We start from the raw sequence: 24287 nt of genomic DNA, 5'->3' as shown, positions 1-24287 counted from the left end.
TTTATAAAGAGGGTGAATATCAAGCGTCCTCCTAGTGGCCGTTTGGGACTTGCCTAAAATCTAGGAGTCCTAGGCACGGTTGGGTTACCCATGACCGTATTGATGAGAATCCCATAATTAGGGGAACACGATCTCTGCTTTGACAAGACGTGTCACGAAACTGCCTCCCGTTATGTGCGGAGCTAGTTAAAGAAAAACGGTTCAAATAATCGCCGAGCCATGGCATGATGTCATGTTGCCTAAACGTGTCAGCAGATTAGATTTGTGGAAATATTATTCTCTCTACGGTGGTATGTGGAACTTATTTTGCAGGGTCGGACACTATCCTTGTATTCAAATTCTTCCGTGATGTATTCGGAGGAGGAACCCGCCTTGCAATGCCGAAGACAATACTGCGCGCCGAACTCATCGTCATTGAAGCCTGGTTCAGGGGCTACTGAGGGAGTCCTGGATTAGGGGGTCTTCGGACAGCTGGACTATATCCTTTTGCCGGACTATTGGACTATGAAGATACAAGATTGAAGACTTCGTCTCGTGTCCGGATGGGACTCTACTTGGCGTGGAAGGCAAGCTAGGCAGTATGGATATGGATATCTACTCCTTTGAAACCGACCATGTGTAACCCTAACCCTCTCCGGTGTTTATATAAACCTGAGGGTTTTAGTCCGTAGGACACAATAAGATACAATCATACCATAGACTAGCTTCTAGGGTTTAGCCTCTCCGATCTTATGGTAGATCAATTCTTGTAATACCCATATCATCAAGAATAAATCAAGCAGGACGTAGGGTTTTACCTCCATCAAGAGGGCCCGAACCTGGGTAAAACATCGTGTCCCCTGCCTCATGTTACCATCCGCCTTAGACGCACAGTTCGGGACCCCCTACCCGAGATCCGCCGGTTTTGATACCGACACCGGGCCTCTCTCTTTTCTTTTCTCTCAGCTCGAGCCCTTTTGCACAGCCCAAAAGTTCCATCGACCCCTCGCGCTGATGTCTACTACACAACCTTCTTCTTGTAGACGTTGTTGGGCCTCCAAGTGCAGAGGTTTGTAGGACAGTAGCAAATTTCCCTCAAGTGGATGACCTAAGGTTTATCAATCTGTAGGAGGCGTATGATGAAGATGGTCTCTCTCAAGCAACCCTGCAACCAAATAACAAAGAGTCTCTTGTGTCCCCAACACACCCAATACAATGGTAAATTGTATAGGTGCACTAGTTCGGTGAAGATATGGTGATACAAGTGCAATATGGATGGTAGATAAAGGTATTCGTAATCTGAAATTATAAAAACAGAAAGGTAACTAATGGTAAAAGTGAGCGTAAACGGTATTGCAATGATGGTAAACAGGGCCTAGGATTCATACTTTCGCTAGTGCAAGTTCCCTCAACAATGATAACATAATTGGATCACATAACCATCCCTCAACATGCAACAAAGAGTCACTCCAAAGTCACTAATAGCAGAGAATGAACGATGAGATTATGGTAGGGTGTGAAACCACCTCAAAGTTATGCTTTCCAATCAATCCGTTGGGCTATTCCTATAAGTGTCACAAACAGCCCTAGAGTTCGTACTAGAATAACACCTTAAGACACAAATCAACCAAAACCCTAATGTCACCTAGATACTCCAATGTCACCTCAAGTATCCGTGGGTATGATTACACGATATGCATCACACAATCTTAGATTCATCTATTCAACCAACACAAAGGACCTCAAAGAGTGCCCCAAAGTTTCTACCGGAGAATCACGACGAAAACGTGTGCCAACCCCTATCCATAGGTTCATGGCAGAACCTGCAAGTTGATCACCAAAACATACATCAAGTGAATCATGTGGTATCCCATTGTCACCACAGATACGCACGGCAAGACATACATCAAGTGTTCTCAAATCTTTAAAGACTCAATCCAATAAGATAACTCCAAAGGGGAAACTCAATTCATTACAAGAGAGTACAGGGGGAGGAGAAACATAAGATCCAACTATAATAGCAAAGCTCGCGATACATCAAGATCGTGCCAAATCAAGAACACGAGAGAGAGAGAGAGAGAGAGAGAGAGAGAGAGATCAAACACATAACTACTGGTACATACCCCCAGCCCGAGGGAGAACTACTCCCTCCTCGTCATGGAGAGCACCGGGATGATGAAGATGGCCACCGGAGAAGGATTGCCCCCTCCGGCAGGGTGCCGGAACGGGTCTAGATTGGTTTTCGGTGGCTACGGAGGCTTCTGGCGGCGGAACTCCCGATCTATTGTGCTCATGGATGTTTTTAGGGTATATGGAGATATATAGGCGGAAGAAGTACGTCAGGGGGGGCACAAGGGGCCCACGAGGGTGGAGGGCGCGCCCCCTGCCTCGTGGCCTCCTCGCAGGTCCCCCGATGTGCACTCCAAGTCTTCTGGGCTTCTTTCCTTCCAAAAATGGGTTCCGTGAAGTTTTAGGTCAATTGGACTCCGTTTGATTTCCCTTTTCTTCGAAACCCTAAAACAGGGTAAAAACAGAAACTAGCACTGGGCTCTGGGTTAATAGGTTAGTCCCAAAAATTATATAAAAGTGTATAATAAAGCCCATAAACATTCAAAACAGTAGATAATATAGCATGGAGCAATCAAAAATTATAGATACGTTGGAGACGTATCAACATCCCCAAGCTTAATTCCTGCTCGTCCTCGAGTAGGTAAATGATAAAAGAAATAATTTTTGATGTGGAATGCTAGTTGGCATAATTTCAATGTAATTCTTCTTAATTGTGGTATGAATATTCAGATCCGAAAGATTCAAGACAAAAGTTCATATTGACACAAAAATGATAATACTTCAAGCATACTAACTAAGCAATCATGTCTTCTCAAAATAACATGGCCAAATAAAGTTCATCCCTACAAAATCATATAGTTTAGTCATGTTTCATTTTCGTCACACAAGAATGCTCTCATCATGCACAACCCCGATGACAAGCCAAGCAATTGTTTCATACTTTAGTAATCTCAAACTCATAAACTTTCACGCAATACATGAGCACGAGCCATGGATATAGCACTATGGGTGGAATAGAATATAATGAGGGGGGTTATGTGGAGAAGACAAAAAAGGAGAAAGTCTCGCATCAACGAGGCTAATCAATGGGCTATAGAGATGCCCATCGATTGATGTTAATGCGGGGAGTAGGTATTGCCATGCAACGGATGCACTAGAGCTATAAATGTATGAAAGCTCAACAAAAGAAACTAGTGGGTGTGCATCCAACTTGCTTACTCACGAAGACCTAGGGCACTTGAGGAGGCCCATTGTTGGAATATACAAGCCAAGTTCTATAATGAAAAATTCCCACTAGTATATGAAAGTGACAAAACAAGAGACTCTCTATCATGAAGATCATGGTGCTACTTTGAAGCACAATTGTGGCAAAGGATAGTAGCATTGTCCCTTCTCTCTTTTTCTCTCATTTTTTGGGGGCATTTTCTCTTTTTTATGGCCTTTCTCTTTTTTCGGGCCTTCTTTTTTTATGGCCTTTCTTTTTTGGGGGCCTTATCTTTTTTATGGCCTTTCTCTCTTTTTTTATTCATTCCTCACTTGGGACAATGCTCTAATAATGATGATCATCACACTTCTATTTATTTACAACTCAATGATTACAACTCGATACTAGAACAAAGATGACTCTATTGAATGCCTCCGGCGGTGTACTGGGATATGCAATGAACCAAGAGTGGCATGTATGAAGGAATTATGAACGGTGGCTTTGCCACAAATACTATGTCAACTAATGATTTTGCTAAGCAATATGACAATGATGAATGTGTCATGATGAACGGAATGATGGAAAGTTGCATGGCAATATATCTCGGAATGGCTATGGAAATGCCATAATAGGTAGGTATGGTGGCTGTTTTGAGGAAGATATAAGGAGGTTTATGTGTGAAAGAGCGTATCATATCACGGGGTTTGGATGCACCGGCGAAGTTTGCACCAACTCTCAATGTGAGAAAGGGCAATGCATGGTACTGAAGAGGCTAGCAAGGATGGAAGGGTGAGAGTGCGTATAATCCATGGACTCAGCATTAGTCATAAAGAACTCACATACTTATTGCAAAAATCTACAAGTCATCAAAAACCTCGGTACTACGCGCATGCTCCTAGGGGGATAGATTGGTAGGAAAAGACCATCGCTCGTCCCCGACCGCCACTCATAAGGAGGACAATCAAATAACACCTCATGTTTCAAATTTTTTACACAACGTTTACCATACGTGCATGCTACGGGACTTGCAAACTTCAACACAAGTATTTCTCAATTTCACAACTACTCAACTAGCACGACTTTGATATTATTACCTCTATATCTCAAAACAATCATCAAGCATCAAACTTCTCTTAGTATTCAACACACTCATAAGAAAGTTTTATTATTCCTGAATACCTAGCATATTAGGATTTTAAGCAAATTACCATGCTATTAAGACTCTCAAAATAATCTAAGCGAAGCATGAGAGTTCATCTATTTCTTCAAAATAAAACTACCACCATGCTCTAAAAGATATAAGTGAAGCACTAGAGCAAATGACAAACTACTCCGAAAGATACAAGTGAAGATCAATGAGTAGTTGAATAATTATGCAACTATGTGAAGACTCTCTAACATTTAAAAATTTCAGATCTTGGTCTTTTATTCAAACAGCAAGCAAAGCAAAATAAAATGACATTCTAATAATGGCAAACATCATGTGAAGAAGCAAAAACTTAGGATCAACCGAAACTAACCGATAGTTGTTGAAGAAGAAAGGTGGGATGCCAGCCGGGGCATCCCCAAGCTTAGAAGCTTGCGACTTATTGAAATATTATCTTGGGATTCCTTGGGCATCCCCAAGCTTGAGATTTTGTGTCTCCTTAATTCCTCTCATATCACGGTCTCCCTAAATCTCAAAAGCTTCATCCACACAAAACTCAACAAGGAGTCGTGAGATAAGTTAGTATAAACCATTGCAAAAACCTTATCATACTGTACTGTAGCAAATCACTAAAATTATTATTCAACATTGCATACTAAATGCCTCTGCATATTTAATAGTCCTATCCTCAAATAGAATCATTAAAGAAGCAAACATATGCAAACAATGCAAACATAACAGCAATCTGCCTAAACAGGATAGTCTATAAAGAATGCTGCAACATCAATACTTCCCTAGCTCCAAAAATTATGAAAGAAAATTCCCACTGTATTAAATTTATCAGAGCTTAATATGCAAAATGTTTCAACATTTTATCACATTCTGACTTTTCCAGGGAATTATTGCAACAGCAGTGAACTTTCTGTTTTCAAACAGCAACATGTGGACTTCTAAAATAGGTATAGTAAAGGCTATCAATGCCACTTTTATTGAAATAAAAGTTGCAAAACATTGTTCTAAATAACAGCAAGAAAATCCTAACAAAATAAATTGACGCTCCAAGCAAAACACATATCAAGTGGTAAATAAAAATATAGCTCCAAGTAAAGTTACCGATGAACGAAGCAAAAGAGGGGATGCCTTCCGGGGCATCCCCAAGCTTAGGCTCTTGGTTATCCTTGAATATTACCTTGGGATGCCTCGGGAATCCCCAAGCTTAGGCTCTTTCCACTCCTTATTCCATAGTCCATCGAATCCTTACCCAAAACTTGAAAACTTCACAACACAAAACTTAACAGAACACTCGTAAGCTCCGTTAGTATAAGAAAATAAATCACCACTTCAAGGTACTGTAATGAACTCATTATTTATTAATATTGGTGTTAAACCTACTTTATTCCAACTTCTCTATGGTTTATAAACTCTTTTACTAGCCATAGATTCATCAAAATAAGTAAACAACACATGAAAAACAGAATCTGTCAAAAACAGAACAGTCTGTAGTAATCTGGATCAAACGTATACTTCTGGAACAGATAAAATTCACAAATAAATTGATGGACCTGAGGAATTTATCTATTAATCATCTGCAAAAACAATTAACTAAATATCACTCTCCAAATAAAAATGGCAGCAATTCTCGTGAGCGCTAAAGTTTCTGTTTTTTACAGCATGATCAACAAGACTTTCCCCAAGTCTTCCCAACGGTTCTACTTCGCTCAAACACTAACTAAAACATAAAAACTCAATCATAACAGAGGCTAGATAAATTATTTATTACTAAACAGGAGAAAAAAGCAAGGAACAAAAATAAAGTTGGGTTGCCTCCCAACAAGCGCTATAGTTTAACGCCCCTAGCTTGGCACGATGATTTCAATGATGCTCACATAAAAGATAAGAACTGAAACATAAAGAGAGCATCATGAATAATATGACTAGCACATTTAAGTCTAACCCACTTCCTATGCATGGGGATTTTGTGAGAAAACAACTTATGGAAACAATAATCAATTAGCATAGGAGGGCAAAACAAGCATAACTTGAAAATTTTAAGCACATAGAGAGGAAACTTGATATTATTGCAATTCCTACAAGCATATATTCCTCCCTCATAATAATTTTCAGTAGCATCATGAATGAATTCAACAATATAACCAGCACCTAAAGCACTCTTTTCATGATCTACAAGCATAGAAAATTTACTACTCTCCACCAAGCAAATTTCTTCTCATGAATAGTAGTGGGAGCAAGCTCAACAAAATAATTATCATGTGAGGCATAATCCAATTGAAAACTAAAATCATGATGACAAGTTTCATGGATATCATTATTCTTTATAGCTTACAAGTCATCACAATAATCATCATAGATAGCAACTTTGTTCTCATAATCAATTGGAACCTCTTCCGGAATAGTGGATTCATCACAAAATAAAGTCATGACCTCTCCAAATCTACTTTCATCAATATAATCATCATAAATAGGAGGCATGATTTCATCATAATAAATTTGCTCATCAAAACTTGGGGGACAAAAAATATCATCTTCATCAAACATAGCTTCCCCAAGCTTGTGGCTTTGCATATCATTAGCATCATGGATATTCAAGGAATTCATACTAACGACATTGCAATCATGCTCATCATTCAAATATTTAGTGCCAAACATTTTATAGATTTCTTCTTCTAGCACTTGAGCACAATTATCCTTTCCATCATACTCACAAAAGATATTAAAAAGGTGAAGCGTATGAGACAAACTCAATTCCATTTTTTTTATAGTTTTCTTTTATAAACTAAACTAGTGATAAAACAAGAAACTAAAAGACTCGATTGCAAGATCTAAAGATATACCTTCAAGCGCTAACCTCCCCGGCAACGGCGCCAGAAAAGAGCTTGATGTCTACTACAAAACCTTCTTCTTGTAGACGTTGTTGGGCCTCCAAGTGCAGAGGTTTGTAGGACAGTAGCAAATTCCCTCAAGTGGATGACCTAAGGTTTATCAATCCGTAGGAGGCGTAGGACGAAGATGGTCTCTCTCAAGCAACCCTGCAACCGAATAACAAAGAGTCTCTTGTGTCCCCAACACACCCAATACAATGGTAAATTGTATAGGTGCACTAGTTCGGCGAAGAGATGGTGATACAAGTGCAATATGGATGGTAGGTAAAGGTATTTGTAATCTGAAATTATAAAAACAGCAAGGTAACTAATGGTAAAAGTGAGCGTAAACGGTATTGCAATGATGGTAAACAGGGCCTAGGGTTCATACTTTCGCTAGTGCAAGTTCCCTCAACAATGATAACATAATTGGATCACATAACCATCCCTCAACATGCAACAAAGAGTCACTCCAAAGTCACTAATAGCGGAGAACGAACAAAGAGATTATGGTAGGGTACGAAACCACCTCAAAGTTATTCTTTCCAATCAATCTGTTGGGCTATTCCTATAAGTGTCACAAACAGCCCTAGAGTTCGTACTAGAATAACACCTTAAGACACAAATCAACCAAAACCCTAATGTCACCTAGATACTCCAATGTCACCTCAAGTATCCGTGGGTATGATTATACGATATGCATCACACAATCTCAGATTCATCTATTCAACCAACACAAAGGACCTCAAAGAGTGCCCCAAAGTTTCTACCGGAGAATCACGACGAAAACGTGTGCCAACCCCTATGCATAGGTTCATGGGCGGAACCCGCAAGTTGATCACCAAAACATACATCAAGTGAATCACGTGGTATCCCATTGTCACCACAGATACGCACGGCAAGACATACATCAAGTGTTCTCAAATCTTTAAAGACTCAATCCAATAAGATAACTCCAAAGGGCAAACTCAATTCATTACAAGAGAGTAGAGGGGGAGGAGAAACATACGGTCCAACTATAATAGCAAAGCTCGCGATACATCAAGATCGTGCCAAATCAAGAACACGAGAGAGAGAGAGAGAGAGAGAGATCAAACACATAGCTACTGGTACATACCCTCAGCCCCAAGGGAGAACTACTCCCTCCTCGTCATGGAGAGCACCGGGATGATGAAGATGGCCACTGGAGAAGGATTGCCCCCTCCGGCAGGGTGCCGGAACGGGTCTAGATTGGCTTTCGGTGGCTACGGAGGCTTCTGGCAGCGGAACTCCCGATCTATTATGCTCCTGGATGTTTTTAGGGTATATGGAGATATATAGGCGGAAGAAGTACGTCACGGGGCCACGAGGGGCCCACGAGGGTGGAGGGCGCGCCCCCTGCCTCGTGGCCTCCTCGCAGGTCCCCCAACGTGCACTCCAAGTCTCCTGGGCTTCTTTCCTTCCAAAAATGGGTTCCGTGAAGTTTTAGGTCAATTGGACTCCGTTTGATTTTCCTTTTCTTCGAAACCCTAAAACAGGGTAAAAACAGAAACTGGCACTGGGCTCTGGTTAATAGGTTAGTCCCAAAAATGATATAAAAGTGTATAATAAAGCCCATAAACATTCAAAACAGTAGATAATATAGCATGGAGCAATAAAAAATTATAGATAGGTTGGAGAAGTATCACGCGCGTGTCCGAAACTTACCCAAACCCGACCGGGTAGTTGCCACCGATGGGTCCGGATCATCCCCTAACATCCCTAAAACATCATCGATTTATTATTTGGGCTTCCTAACCTTTTTATCTCGGACCATCCGATTTTTATCGGAGGGACCAAATAGTCTAACATATATAGACACCACCTAATTTCTAGGGATCCTCCCGAGCGCCGCCACTCTTCCTGTCTCCTCCTCATCGGGATCCTCCCCGATCCAAAATCCCTCCTCTATTTCCGTGCCTGTCCAACCCCGCTCCTCCTCCCGATCCCCATGAATCTTTCTTCCTCGTTGGCACGCGTAGCAGCCAGCCGCAGCGCCTCCCCTCGTTTTCAACCCTGAGCCCAACTGATGGCCGAGGGCCAGCATGCCGAGCTCCCTCGCCGGAGCAGTAGCTCCCACCTTCCCTAGCCTCCTCTGCTCCCATGGCGCCCGAGGCCCCCCTGCTCCCTGCATCTTCCTCGTCGCTGCTGAGGTGAGCAACAGCTCCACCGTGACATAGCACACGCCTCACTTTACCTCTCTGGTCCTTCTCTCGCTCATGATCTCTCCGTCTCTCTCCTTTGCCTCGAACAGGAAGACCCCGCCACCGTGGATGCCATGCGACGCCTCGTCGCCGTCTTAACCAGCGCCGTCGCTAGCGACCTCAACCACCACCACCGAAGCCACCAGGACCGGCCTCGTCCCTCTCCCTCCCTTCGTTCTCCTCCTCCCGTCGTCTCTCTCTCTAAGTTCTCTCTCTCTCTTAGGTGCCCGCTGCTGCCGCCCAGGGAGCTCGCCATTGACCCCGCCTTCGCCAGATCCGGCCGGGATCCACCGGATCCGGGGCCCTGCGAACCGTTCCCGGCCTCACCAGCGTCACCGGACCCCGTTGTCGCCGGAGCTTCGTCGCGCCACTGCCTCCCCTGCTTCCAGACGAGGACGAACACGCGCTGCTCCCGTTGACCGCGACGCACAGGCCCAGCGCTCCCCTGCTTCCGCTGGACAGGCCCATGGCCACCTCTTTCCTGCAGCCCACAGAGCAGGCCCAGCTTGCTTCCCCTCCAGATCCGACCTGGGCTTGGCCCAAAGTGAGCAACCCTCACCCAGATCCAGATTCGGCCCGATATGTTTTTTTCCTGTTGCTGCGATTTTGTCTATTTTTTCAGAGGAGACCAGTTTTGCAGAAAAGTCCCTAGAGTTCATGCATATAATAACTTCAGAACCATGCATCCGATTAAAATCAATTATATATGAAACTTGCTTAGAATTTTGTCTAGTTTAATAATTTGCAACTTTCATCCTTGTTAAAAAAAGTTTAAAATGTTGTTTGATTAAATTTGCTCCTATGCCATGCTAAAATGGTTTATTTCATAACTTAATAACCGTAGCTCGGTTTTAAATAAACTTTATATGCATTTGGGGTAGAAAAATGCCTAGTTTAACTTGGTGGAATCACTTTGCATGTTTAACAACTCTAAAATATGGTTTAGGGCAGAACAGTACCAAATCCTTAAATTGCACATGGGGATTTTTCCGGACTTGTTGTTTGTTGTTCCGGCCTCATTTAAACTTGCCTAGATAGGTAGTTTTCTTATGCTTCACCCTCTTGCCATGTTTAACAACATTTAATATTGTTGGGTACATAAACAAGATCGAACTAAATAAGTCACGTGGTGTTTCGTCAATATGCAACGGAGTTGCATATTGATCTCCACTTAATTTGTAGGGTTGTTTGTGTACTTTGCCATGCCATGCTTCATTAAATTGGACATGCATCATACTTAACTATGCATCATGCCATGTTTATGTGATGGTTGTTTACTATGTTGTTTGCTTCTTTCCGGGTTACTTCTCGCGTTAGCTTCGGTTTCGTTCCTGAGTTGTGAGGATCCGTTCATCTACGTCCGTTTATCTTCTTCATGGACTCGTTCTTCTTCCTTGCGGGATCTCAGGCAAGATGACCATACCCTCGAAATCACTTCTATCTTTGCTTGCTAGATGCTCTCTCTTTTCCTATGCCTATGCTACGATACCTACCACATGCTATATCATGCCTCCCACATTGCTAAGCCAAGCCTCTAACCCACCTTGTCCTAGCAAACCGTTGTTTGGCTATGTTACCGCTTTGATCAGCCCCTCTTATAGCGTTGTTAGTTGCAAGTGAAGATTGGAGTTTGTTCCATGTTGGAACATGGTTATTGTTGGGATATCACAATATCTCTTATTCAATTAATGCATCTATATACTTGATAAAGGGTGGAAGGCTCGGCCTTATGCCTGGTGTTTTGTTCCACTCTTGCCACCCTTGTTTCCGTCATATCGGTGTTATGTTCCCGGATTTTGCGTTCCTTACACGGTTGGGTTATAATGGGAACCCCTCGACAGTTCGCCTTGAATAAAACTCCTCCAGCAAGGCCCAACATTGGTTTTACCATTTGCCACCTAGCCTTTTCTTTCCCTTGGGTAGGCCTGCCTAAGGGTCATCTTTATTTAAACCCCCGGGCCAGTGCTCCTCTGAGTGTTGGTCCAACCTGTCAGCTGTCGGTGGCCACCAGGGGCAACTCTGGGCTGGCCTACCGGAACCTTGGACAATCCGGTGTGACCTGAGAACGAGATATGTGCAGCTCCTATCGGGATTTGTCGGCACATTCGGGTGGCATTACTGGTCTTGTTTTACCATTGTTGAAATGTCTTGTAACCGGGATTCCAAGTCTGATCGGATTGTCTTGGGAGAAGGAATATCCTTCATTGACCGTGAGAGCTTGTGATGGGCTAAGTTGGGACACCCCTGCAGGGTTTTGAACTTTCGAAAGCCGTGCCCGCGGTTATGGGCAGATGGGAATTTTTTAATGTCCGGTTGTAGAGAACCTGAAACTTAACTTAATTAAAATGGATCAACAGCGTGTGTTGCCGTGATGGTCTCTTTCCGGCGGAGTTCAGGAAGTGAACACGGTGTTGGAGTTATGCTTGAACGTAAGTAGTTTCAGGATCACTTCTTGATCACTTCTAGTTCCCCACCATGATTTGCCTTCTCTTATTGCTCTCTTTTGCGCAAGTTAGCCACCATATATGCTAGTGCTTGCTGCAGCTCCACCTCATACCTTTTTTTCCCTACCCATAAGCTTAAATAGTCTTGATCGCGAGGGTGTGAGATTGCTGAGTCCCCGTGGCTCACAGTTTACTTCCAAAACCAGTTTGCAGGTGCCGATGATACCCGTGCAGGTGACGCAACCGAGCTCAAGGAGGAGCTTGATGAAGATCTTGTTCGTTGTGATGTTTCGTTTCCATTTGATCAGTAGTGGAGCCCAGTCGGGGCGATCGGGGATCTTTCGCATTAGGGGTGGTCTTCTTTTATTTTCATTCCGTAGTCGGACCTTGATTGTATTCTGGTTGATGTAATGCTTTATTCTTGTATTGTGTGAAGTGGCGATTGTAAGCCAACCTTGTACCTCTTTCTTATTCTGTACATGGGATGTGTAAAGATTACCCCTCTTGCGACATGCCTACTATGCGGTTATGCCTCTAAGTCGTGCTCCGACATGTGGGAGATATAGCCGCATCGTGGGTGTTACAAAACCATTATAAACTCCTAGCTAATTAAACATGGCATGAGTAACTATAATCTCTAATTGTCATTGCCAACATGTTCCATTCATAATAGGCTGAATCAGGAACGATGAACTAATCATATTTACAAAAACAAGATAGATCAAGTTCATACCAACTTTTCCTCATCTCAATCATTTCATCATATATCGTCATTATTGCCTTTCACTTGCACGATCGAACGGTGTGGATAATATAATAGTGCACGTGCATTGGACTAAGCTGGAATCTGCAAACATTTCTTCAAAGGAGAAGACAAGGTAATATGGGCTCTTTGTTAGATCAACAATAATGCATATGAGAGCCACTCAACATTTTCATCGTGGTCTTCTCCTCTCGACCCCCAAAGAAAAGAAAATAATTTCAAAGAAACACACTGGAATATTTTTGGAGTTATTGTTTTTCTGAAGGAAGTAAAACAAGAATGAGAAAAACTATTTACATGGGAAAGCTCCCAACAAGCAAAAGAAGAACGAGAAATCTTTTTGGGTTTTACTTTAATACTACAACTAAGCATGCATAGAAAGTGAACTAACTACAACTAATTTTTTTGGTTTTTCTTAAGGTTTTTCAAACACACAAGAAGAAAGCGGGAAAAATAAATAAACTAACATGGATAATACAATGAAAAAGTATGAAAACGGACAAATGAAATGAGTTTGTGAACATGAATGTAATGTCGGTGAGGAATACGTACTCCCCCAAGCTTAGGCTTTTGGCCTAAGTTAGTCTACGGCCACGGCTGGCCTGGCGGATATCCAAAGTTGTAGTCAGGGTTGTATTGAGATGCACCAGCTACTGCTTGGCGAGCTGCCTCCATTGTTCGCTCATACTTTTTTGCCTCCTCTCTAGTTATAAAATATTGCCCATTTGCCTGAAAGTTAAAGAAAGCATGAGCAGGAAGAGTAACATGGACGGCGCACCGTCTATCAAAGATTAGTCGGTACTGGAGGAACTGTTTGTTCCTCTTAAGAAACTGGTAGCGTACCATAGCCTCATAATCTAGAAAAGCATGTGGCAACTAAATATCATACCCCCTTATGGGTACACCCAAATAATTAGCTAAACAAGTTGCATAAATCCAATCAAATAAATCTCCATCTTTAGCATTATGGTGTAACCTCCTAGCAATGATAGCCCCTAAATTATATCGCTTATCGCCCAACACTGCACACTTGAGGACACTAAGATCGGATGCCCAAAGGTGGCTATGATCATGTTTACCATTAATGCATCTGCCTATGAAGAGAGCAAAATAATGTATGGCAGGAAAATGAATGCTCCCCATGGAGGCTCGTGTGATATTTCTAGTTTCTCCAATGGTGATGCTAGCAAGGAAATCATTATATTCAGATTTGTGAGGCTCACTAAGAAGACCCCGTGGAATTTTGCATGCATCACAAAAGTCTTCTAGGTCCATGGTATAAGATTCATCATGAAGATCAAACAGGACAGTATGAGTATTACGCTTGGATGAAAACTCAAACCTACGCAGAAAGGAATCGATGAGATAATAATATTGTAAGCACTTGTCTGATAAGAAATCCTCAAGGCCGGCATTTTGTACGTATGCATAAAAATCATCCTTGAAACCCGCACAAACCATAAATTCATCCGATGGCCATTCACATGACTTCACTTGAGCTTCTCTTGGTGGTTCAAGGTCCAGTTCGCGTATCACATGCCTTGGTGCTTGCTTCCTTGAAGAACCACCTTGGTACATTTTCCTAGACATTTTATTCCTCTGAAAAATTTCTAAAATTTTTAGTGACTCAAAATAAAAGTGAACCAAACTCAAAAAGATCGATAGCAACTACTCCTGCAAGTTCCTAGAGGCTATATCATTCATCAAAACTACTTTGGACCATATAAATTTGACATGCAAGCTCAAGAACAGGGTCACCAAGGCAGCAAAAATTTGCAATAAATAAAGCACTAGATCAAAAACTAATTGGACCATTGGAGGAGTCACATACCGAAGAACAATCCCCCAAAGCAGTTTTGTGAATGGAGCTTTGAGTAAGGAGATCTAAAATGGCAGCAAAATGAGCAAGAACACGGGTTTGAGCTATGGAGTGATTTTTTCTGGAGGAAGGAGTGGATGGGGCACGTGGGGCCCATAAGGACAGTGGGCGCACCCCCACCCTTGTGGCCAGTTGGTGAGGCCCCTGGTGTGTTCTTAGCACCAGAAATTCTAAAATGTTATATAAAAATCATACTAAATTTCAGGGCATTTGGAGAACTTCTATTTTTGGGACATTTTTTATTTCACGGATAATTCAGAAATCAGACAGAAAATACTATTTTTGCTTTATTTAAACTAAATAACAGAAAGTAAAAGATGGGTACAGAGAGATGTGCCTTCTAAATTCATCCACCTCATGCCCATCAAAAGGAATCCATTAACAAGGTTGATCAAGTCTTATTAACAAACTTCTTCCGAATGACATGAAACCGGAGAACTTTCGAATAACACTAGGTTAGCTCAACGGGGATATGCATGTCCCCAACAATAAGAATATCATATTTCTTTTTAATAGTAGGAAGAGGAAATTAAGAACTTCCGATAGTAATAGTTGAAACTTTGCCGACAGAATTGATACTATGAACTTGAGGTTGTTTCTTTGGAAAGTGTACCATATGCTCATTATCATTAACATGAAAAGTGACATTCCCTTTCTTGCAATCAATGACAGCCCATGCAGTATGCAAAAAGGGTCTACCAAGGATGATCGACATACTATCGTCCTCAGGAATATCAAGAATAACAAAGTCTGTTAAGATAGTAATGTTTGCAACTACAACAAGCACATCCTCACAAATACCGATGGGTATAGCAGTTGATTTATCAGCCATTTGCAAAGAGATTTTAGTAGGTGTCAACTTATTCAAATCAAGTCTACGATACAAAGAGAGAGGCATAACACTAACACTGGCTCGAAGATCACATCAAGCAATTTTAATGTAGTTTCTTTTAATGGAGCATGGTATATTTGGTACCCCTGGATCCCGAAGTTTCTTTGGTATTCCACCCTTAAAAGTATAATTAGCAAGCATGGTGGAAATTTCAGCTTCCGGTATCTTTCTTTTATTTGTAACAATTTCTTTCATGTACTTAGCATAAGGAGGCATTTTAAGCATACCAGTCAAACACATACGCAAAAAAATAGGTCTAATCATCCCAGCAAAGCTCTCAAAATCCACACCATCCTTTTCCTTGGAAAGGGCATGGGTTTCTGAACCCATGGTTCTCTTTCTTTACCATGTTTTCTAGCAACAAAATCTCTCTTATCATAATGTTGATTCTTTGATTGTGGGCTATCAAGATCAACAGCAGGCTCAATCTCTATGTCATTATCATTACTGGGTTGAGCATCAACATGAACATCATCATTAACATTATCACTAGGTTCATGTTCATTACCAGATTGTGTCTCAGCATCAAAAATAGAAATATCATTGGGATTCTCACGTGTATCTAAAACAGGTTCACTAGAAGCATGCAAAGCCCTATTAGTTTTCTTTTTCTTTTTATTAGAAGGACTAGGTGCATTAGTATTAATTCTATGAGAATCTTGCTCAATTCTCTTAGGATGGCCTTCAGGATACAAAAGTTCCTGGGTCAGCTTACCACATCTAGTCATAGCCCTAACAACATTATCATTATTCTTATTATTCAACTCATTAAGCAAATCATCCTGAGCTTTAAGTACTTGTTCTACTTGAGTTGTAACCATGGAAGCATGTTTACTAATAAGCTTAAGATCATTAACGGTTCTACTCATATAATCGCCCAAGTGGTTAAGCATGTAAGCATTATGTTTCAATTGTCTACTAACATAAGCATTGAAATTTTCTTGTTTAACAATAAAATTATCAAACTCATCCAAGCATTGACTAGAAGAATTATTATGAGGGATATCACCTTCATCAAATATATGGAGAGAATTTACCTCTACTACCTGTGTCGGGTTATCAAGACCATGTATTTCTTCAATAGGCATTAATTTTTTAATATCTTCAGCTTTAATACCCTTTTATTTCATAGATTTCTTTGCCTCTTGCATGTCTTCAGGACTGAGAAATAGAATACCCCTTTTCTTCGGAGTTGGCTTAGGATTTGGTTCAAGAAGTGTCCAATCATTATCATTACTCAATATATTATTCAATAGTAACTCAGCTTGCTCAACAGTTCTTTCCCTGAAAACACAACCAGCACAACTATCCAGGTGGTCTCTGGAAGCATTGGTTACTCCATTATAAAATATATCAAGTATTTCATTTTTCTTGAGAGGATGATCAGGCAAAGCATTAAGTAATTGGAGAAGCCTCCCCCAAGCTTGTGGGAGACTCTCTTCTTCAATTCGTTAAAAATAAATATTTCCCTTAGGGCAGCTTGTTTCTTATGAGTGGAGAAATATTTTGCAGAGCAGTAGTAAATCATATCCCGGGGACTACGCACACAACTAGGAGCAAGCGAATTAAACCATAACTTAGCATCAACCTTTAATGAGAAAGGAAACAGTTTGAGAATATAGTAATAGTGAATTTTTTCCTCATGAGAAAATAGGGTGGCTATATCATTCAATTTAGTAAGATGTGTCACAACGGTTTCAGATTCATAACCATAGAAAGGATCGGATTCAACCAAAGTAATTAACTCAGGATCGATAGAGAATTCATAATCCTTATCAGTAACAAAGATAGGTGAAGTAGCAAAATTGGGATCATATTTCATTCTAGCATCCAAAGATTTTTCTTTTTTGCTTATCTAACAATTTCTTAAGATCCTCTTTATCATTGCAAGAAAAGAAGTCTCTAGCAGTTTCTTCATCCATAACATAACCCTCAGGTACAACAGGCAATTCATATCTAGGGGAGAATCATAATCTTCATCATCAGTTTCAGTAATTTCATTCTCTCTAACCCTACCAAGTTGTTCATCAAGAAACTCACCTAGTGGCACAATATTATCAAGCAAAAAAGTAGTTTCATCATAAGCATCATGCATAGCAGAAGTGGCATCATCAATAACATGCGAAATATCAGAATCAATAGCAGGAGTAGGCGTCGCAAGTTTACTCAAAATAGAAGGAGAATCAAGTGTAGAGCTAGATGGCAGTTCCTTACCTCGCCTCGTAGTTGAGGGGTAGATCTTGGTTTTGTTGTCTTTCAGATTCCTCATAGTGATCAACAGATATAAATCCCAAGTGACTCAGAGAATAGAGCTATGCTCCCCGGCAACAACCCCAGAAAAAGGTCTTGATAACCCACAAGTATAGGGGATCGCAACAGTTTTTGAGGGTAGAGTATTCAACCCAATTTATTGATTCGACACAAGGGGAGCCAAAGAATATTCTCAAGTATTAGCAATTGAGTTGTCAATTCAACTGCACCTGAAAGACGTAATGTCTGCAGCAAAATATTTAGTAGCAAAGTAGTATGGAAGTAACGGTAATAGTGGCAGAAGTAACAGTAGCAGTTTCGTAGCAAGCGTAACAATGGCAACGAAAAAGTAACGAAGAAAATATCAATATGAAATGAAATCTTAGGCAATGGATCGATGATGGATAATTATGTCTAATGGCATTTATCATGCAACAGTTATAACATAGGGTGACACAGAACTAACTCCAATTCATCAATATAATGTAGGCATGTATTCCGAATATAGTTGTACATGCTTATGGAAAAGAACTTGCATGACATCTTTTGTCCTACCCTCCTGTGCCAGCGGGGTCCTATTGGAAACTAAGGGATATTAAGGCCTCCTTTTAATAGAGTACCGGACCAAAGCATTAGCACTTAGTGAACACATGAACTCCTCAAACTACGGTCATCACCGGGAAGTGTCCCGACTATTGTCACTCCGGGGTTGCCGGATCATAAAACGTAGTAGGTGACTATAACTTGCAATATTGGACCAAGAACAGAAATATATTCATGAAAACATAATAGGTTCAGATTTGAAATCATGGCACTCGGGCCCTAGTGACAAGCATTAGGCATAGCAAAGTCATAGCAACATCAATCTTAGAACACAGTGGATACTAGGGATCAAACCCTAACAAAACTAACTCGATTACATGGTAAATCTCATCCAACCCATCACCATCCAGCAAGCCTATGATGGAATTACTCACGCATGGCGGTGAGCATCATGAAATTGGTGATGGAGGATGGTTGATGATGATGATGATGGCGACGGATTCCCCTCTCTAGAGCCAAAAACGGACTCTAGATCTGCCCTCCTGCGGAAGAACAGGGCTTGGCGGCGGCTCTATATCGTAAAACGCGATGAATCTTTCTCTCTGATTTTTTTCTCCCCGAACATGAATATATGGAGTTGGAGTTGAGGTCGGTGGAGGTCCAGGGGGCCCACAAGGACGGAGGGCGCGCCCCCCACACTTGTGGCCATGGTGTGGGGCCCCTTCAGTTGATTCTTTCACCAGTATTTTTTATTAATTCCAAAAATGATCTCCGTGAATTTCCAGGTCATTCCGAGAACTTTTATTTCTGCACAAAAATAACACCATGGCAATTCTGCTGAAAACAACGTCAGTCCGGGTTAGTTCCATTCAAATCATGCAAGTTAGAGTCCAAAACAAGGACAAAAGAGTTTGGAAAAGTAGATACGATGGAGAAGTATCACCCTCTATTTTTTTAAACTTTATAAAAGCACACAACAAAATAAAATGGCTCTCTAAAACTTCCAGATTGTCTCTGTGGCAGCGCTTTCTTTAAAGCCATTAAGCTAGGCATATAGTGCTCAAGTAATTGATCCACCTGGATCCCAAGGTATATCAAAGCCAAATTTAATTAGCAATGGTTTGTAATTTAGTAGTGAGCACAAAGCAACATATATCATGCAACAACAAAGTCTAACTCTCTTCCTATGCATCGGCATGTCCTAAAAGAACAACTCATGCACATCAAGTAAAGGCCAATGCATAGTATAAACAGTTTCTTGCAATTTTATTGTGTTGTAAACATAGAGAGGCGGAGATGTAGTTCCTCTCTCATAATAATTGCAAGTAGGAGCAGCAAGCACATGCATATTATATTCATTCAAATCATCATGTGTAGTGGTAAAACGCAACCCATCAATATAATCATTAATAAGAGCAAACTTCTCCGATATAGTGTAGTTTGGAGAATTCAAAAAGATAATAGGACTATCATGTTTGGGTGCAATAGCAACAATTTCATGTTTAACATAAGGAACAATAGCAAGTTCATCTCCATAAGCATAATTCATATTGACATCTTGGCCACAAGCATAGCAAGCATCAATTTCATCGAAAAGGGATATTTCAAATGAATCCAAGGGATCATAGCAATCATCATAGCATTCATCCTTCTATAAGCATGAAGGGAAATTAAACAAGGGATAATTAGATTTATGCCCCTAGTTGTGTCTCACTCGTCTGTTTTACCCCTAATTTCCAAAAGTCACCGGTTCTATCCAAGTCACTTTGCTCCTCTTATGCTTTTGCCCTTTGATCGTTTGACTGCCAGTTTGAAAACTTCATAACTAATTCATACTGAATCAGAAAAATGCAAATAAGATACCAAAATGTTCAAAAAAACATCACCTATATGTCAGTGTCATTTGCATTCATGAAAAAAGTGTTGGAAAGTGCACATCCGAGTTTTAGCTCTTTTGATACCACCATGAATAGTAAAATCTAAAAAAATCAAAAAATTCAAAAAAATATGGTGGCAAAGAATGACAAATGTTCTAAGTGCTTGCCAAGTTTCATCAGGGAACGACATTCGTGGAAGTCGTGGCAAACAAACAATCTATTTTGGAGTGTTGATTGTTTTTTCTCCTAGGGCACCCATGAATGTCATTCCCTGACGAAACTTGGCGAGCACTTAAAACATTTCTCATTCTTTGCCACCAATTTTTTTTGAATTTTTTGAATTTTTTTAGATTATACTATTCATGGTGGTAGCATAAGAGCTAAAACTCGAATGGGCACTTTCAAACACTTTTTTCATGAATGCAAATGACACAGACATATAGGTGATATTTTTCGAACATTTTGGTATCTTATTTGCATTTTTGTGATTTAGTATGAATTAGTTATGAAGTTTTCAAACTGACGGTCAAACGGTCAAAGGGCAAAAGCATAAGAGGAGCGAAGTGACTTGGACAGAAGCGGTGACTTTTGGAAATTAGGGGTAAAACAGCCGAGTGGGACACAACTAGGGGCATAAATCTAATTATCGCATTAAACAATGGTCTTTTACATTTGTATCCCTAACTCAAACCCACTACTCAGATTTGCCCCTAATTTCGAGGTCTGATCAAATTTTCCCCTCTGTCGTTAGGTGCCCTTACAGAAACCTTCCGCGCCATTACCGTCCGGTCAAAGGTCTTTAACTGTCTTGAAAAAATAGCAAAAAATCAAAAAAGCTGAATTTCTTTGGGATCAAAGATACTCAGGTGCGCAAGGTGCATGCAAATTTTTGTGCTATTTAGACATACCAGGAGCTTGTGGCAAAGGAAAACAATAAATCTCTATGCTTGTGAATAGTAAATTCAAAAAATAGCAAGAAAATTTAAAAAATATGATTTTTTGGCATCCAAGATGCTCGGGTGCGCAAGGTGTGTGAATTTTTTTGATGTATTTGGACATTGTAGGAGCTCGTGGAGAAAAAAAATTTAGCTCGGAAAACAACGTTGAAAAAATACACTATTTTGGTTTTTTTGCTAGAAAAAGCTCCTTGCATGTCATTTGATAACGAAATTCTGCATCCACCTTGCGCACCCGAGCATCTTGGATGCCAAAAAAATTCATATTCTTTTGAATTTTCTTGCTATTTTTTTGAGTTTACTATTCACAAGCGTAGAGATTTATTGTTTTCCTTTGCCACGAGCTCCTGGTATGTCTAAATAGCACGAAAAATTGCACGCACCTTGCACACCTAAGTATCTTTGATCCCACAAACTTTCATATTTTTTGATTTTTTTTGCTATTTTTTTCAAAACGGTGAAAGCCCTTTGACTAGACGGTAACGACGCAGAAGGGCATTTCTGTAAGGGCATCTAACTGCAGAGGGGAAAATTTGAGCAGGCTTCGAAATTAGGGGCAAACCTGAGTAGGTGGTTCGAGTTAGGGACCAAAATGCAAATGGCCCATTAAATAATGTATGGGATAAAGAGTTAATCTCATTAGAAGGTGGGCACGGGTGATCAATCCGCTATTCCTCCTTTTGTTCTTTGCTCTTCTCTTCATTTTTTTCATCTAATGAGCTCACAGTGTCATCAATTTCTTCTTCCATAGTTTCCTACAAAATATTAGTCTCTTCTTAGACAATGAAGGCTTTCTCAATAAATGCATCAATATCGGCATTGTATTTATAATTATCATAGCAATATTTAAGTATAGCAAAATTTTCAAGTCTATAAATAGCATCATCAAAATCTTCATACTTTTCAGACAAAGATTCAATATCATAAGCACCCTTAAAAGCAATAAATTACTCTATTAATTTCACATCATAGTAATCATATATACCATTAGCATAAGAAGCCAAGGTTTCACTATCATTAAATTCACATGAAAAGGGAAAGTGTGGAGCCTTCATCCCAGAGAAACACGTATAATCATATCTCAAGCATAAATCCCAAGCATACCATTGCAAATAATTAATTTGATCCCATAAGAGTTTCCCTTTTTAAATCAAGCGATAATCCCTAAAGTATTCACGTTGCTCCATCAACGTGTCTCCCATTATCAAGTTGAACGAGGTTTTCTCAGGATTATCAAAGAAGTGTTTAATATTTTTACCATAACGAGCATCGAGGATTTTGGGAGGTTCCCCATCTCCATGAGTAGAAAGTAGAACTAATTTTTTTGGTATTTCGTGTTCCATATCCATAACTAAAGATAGAGAACAACTTAGAACGGAAAATAAAATCTACATAGTGATAAAGCAAACAAGCACACACGGGAATATTCACCCCATGCTATTGCTCCCCGGCAACAGCACTAGAAAAAGGTCTTTATAACCCACAAGTATAGGGGGTCAATTGTAGCTTTTTCAATAAATAATAGTGTCGAATGCTACCTCTTGAGCACTGCGTTCATTTTTCCTTGAAGAGGAAAGGGTGATGCAGCAAAGTAGCGTAAGTATTTCCCTCAGTTTTTGAGAACCAAGGTATCAATCCGGTAGGAGACTACACGCCAGTCGCTTCGCACCTACACAAACAAATAAGAACCTTGCAACCAACGCGATAAAGGGGTTGCCGATCCCTTCACGGCCACTTGCAAAAGTGAGATCTAATAGAGATAATAAGATAAATATTTTTGGTATTTTTATGATATAGATTGAAAGTAAAGTTTGCAAAGTAAAATAGATTGGAAACTTATATGATGGAAAATAGACCCGGGGGCCATAGGTTTCACTAGTGGCTTCTCTCAAAATAGCATAAGTATCACGGTGGGTAAACAAATTACTGTCAAGCAATTGATAGAAAAGTGCATATTTATGAGAATATCTAGGCATGATCATGTATATAGGCATCACGTCCGCGACAAGTAGACCGAAACGATTCTGCATCTACTACTATTACTCCACACATCGACCGCTATCCAGCATGCATCTAGAGTATTAAGTTCATAAGAACAGAGTAACGCATTAGGCAAGATGACATGATGTAGAGGGATAAACTCAAGCAATATGATATAAACCTCATCTTTTTATCCTTGATGGCAACAATACAATACGTGCCTTGCTGCCCCTGCTGTCACTAGGAACGGACACCGCAAGATTGAACCCAAAGCTAAGCACTTCTCCCATTGCAAGAAAGATCAATCTAGTAGGCCAAACCAAACTGATAATTCGAAGAGACTTGCAAAGATAACAAATCATACATATAAGAATTCAGAGGAGATCAAATATTGTTCCTAGATAATCTTGATCATAAACCCACAATTCATCGGATCTCTACAAACACACTGTAAGAAGAATTACATCGAATAGATCTCCAAGAAGATCGAGGAGAACTTTGTATTGAGATACAAAGAGAGAGAAGAATCCATCTAGCTAATAACTATGGACCCGAAGGTGTGTGGTAAACTACTCACACATCATCAGAGAGGCTATGGTGTTGATGTAGAAGCCCTCTATGTTCAATTCCCCCTCCGATGGAGCTCTGGAAAAGGCCCCAAGATGGGATCTCACGGGTACAGAAGGTTGCGGCGGTGGAAATAGGGTTTCGTGGTGCTCCTGGATGTTTTCGGGGTACACTACAAAAAAAAGACACATCCGTGACATTTTGGGCCGAACGAAATTTTTTTCTGTCATACATATGACACTTCTATGATGATAATTGTGACAAAACCTGGTATCATCATAGATGTGGTGAGCTCCTACTTCTATGAAAAAAAATCATGACAGAAAATGGGCTTTTTGTCCTGGGCGGGCCGGAGACGCAGCTGCATGACATTCTTTGCGCCATCCATGATGGAAAAAACCGTGGTAGAAGTGAGGGCAAGGAAAATTTCGGGGAGTTCCCAGTTACGGTGGGAGGTCTCGGGCCGAGCGATGCACGTTTCTCTCGTACACGTACGCGCGTGTGTCCGAGGCGTTGGCTCTAACTGAACCCGAGCGAGGCTTTGGGCTCTAACTGAACCCAAGCGATTGCACTGCAGGCTACTGAACCCGAGCGATCGATCGATGGCTGTTAACTGAACCTGATCGAGCGATTCC

Source organism: Triticum dicoccoides, chromosome 5A (genome assembly GCF_002162155.2).
Source record: "Triticum dicoccoides isolate Atlit2015 ecotype Zavitan chromosome 5A, WEW_v2.0, whole genome shotgun sequence".
Taxonomy (NCBI): domain Eukaryota; kingdom Viridiplantae; phylum Streptophyta; class Magnoliopsida; order Poales; family Poaceae; genus Triticum; species Triticum dicoccoides.
Note: the sequence above shows the minus strand (reverse complement) of the source record.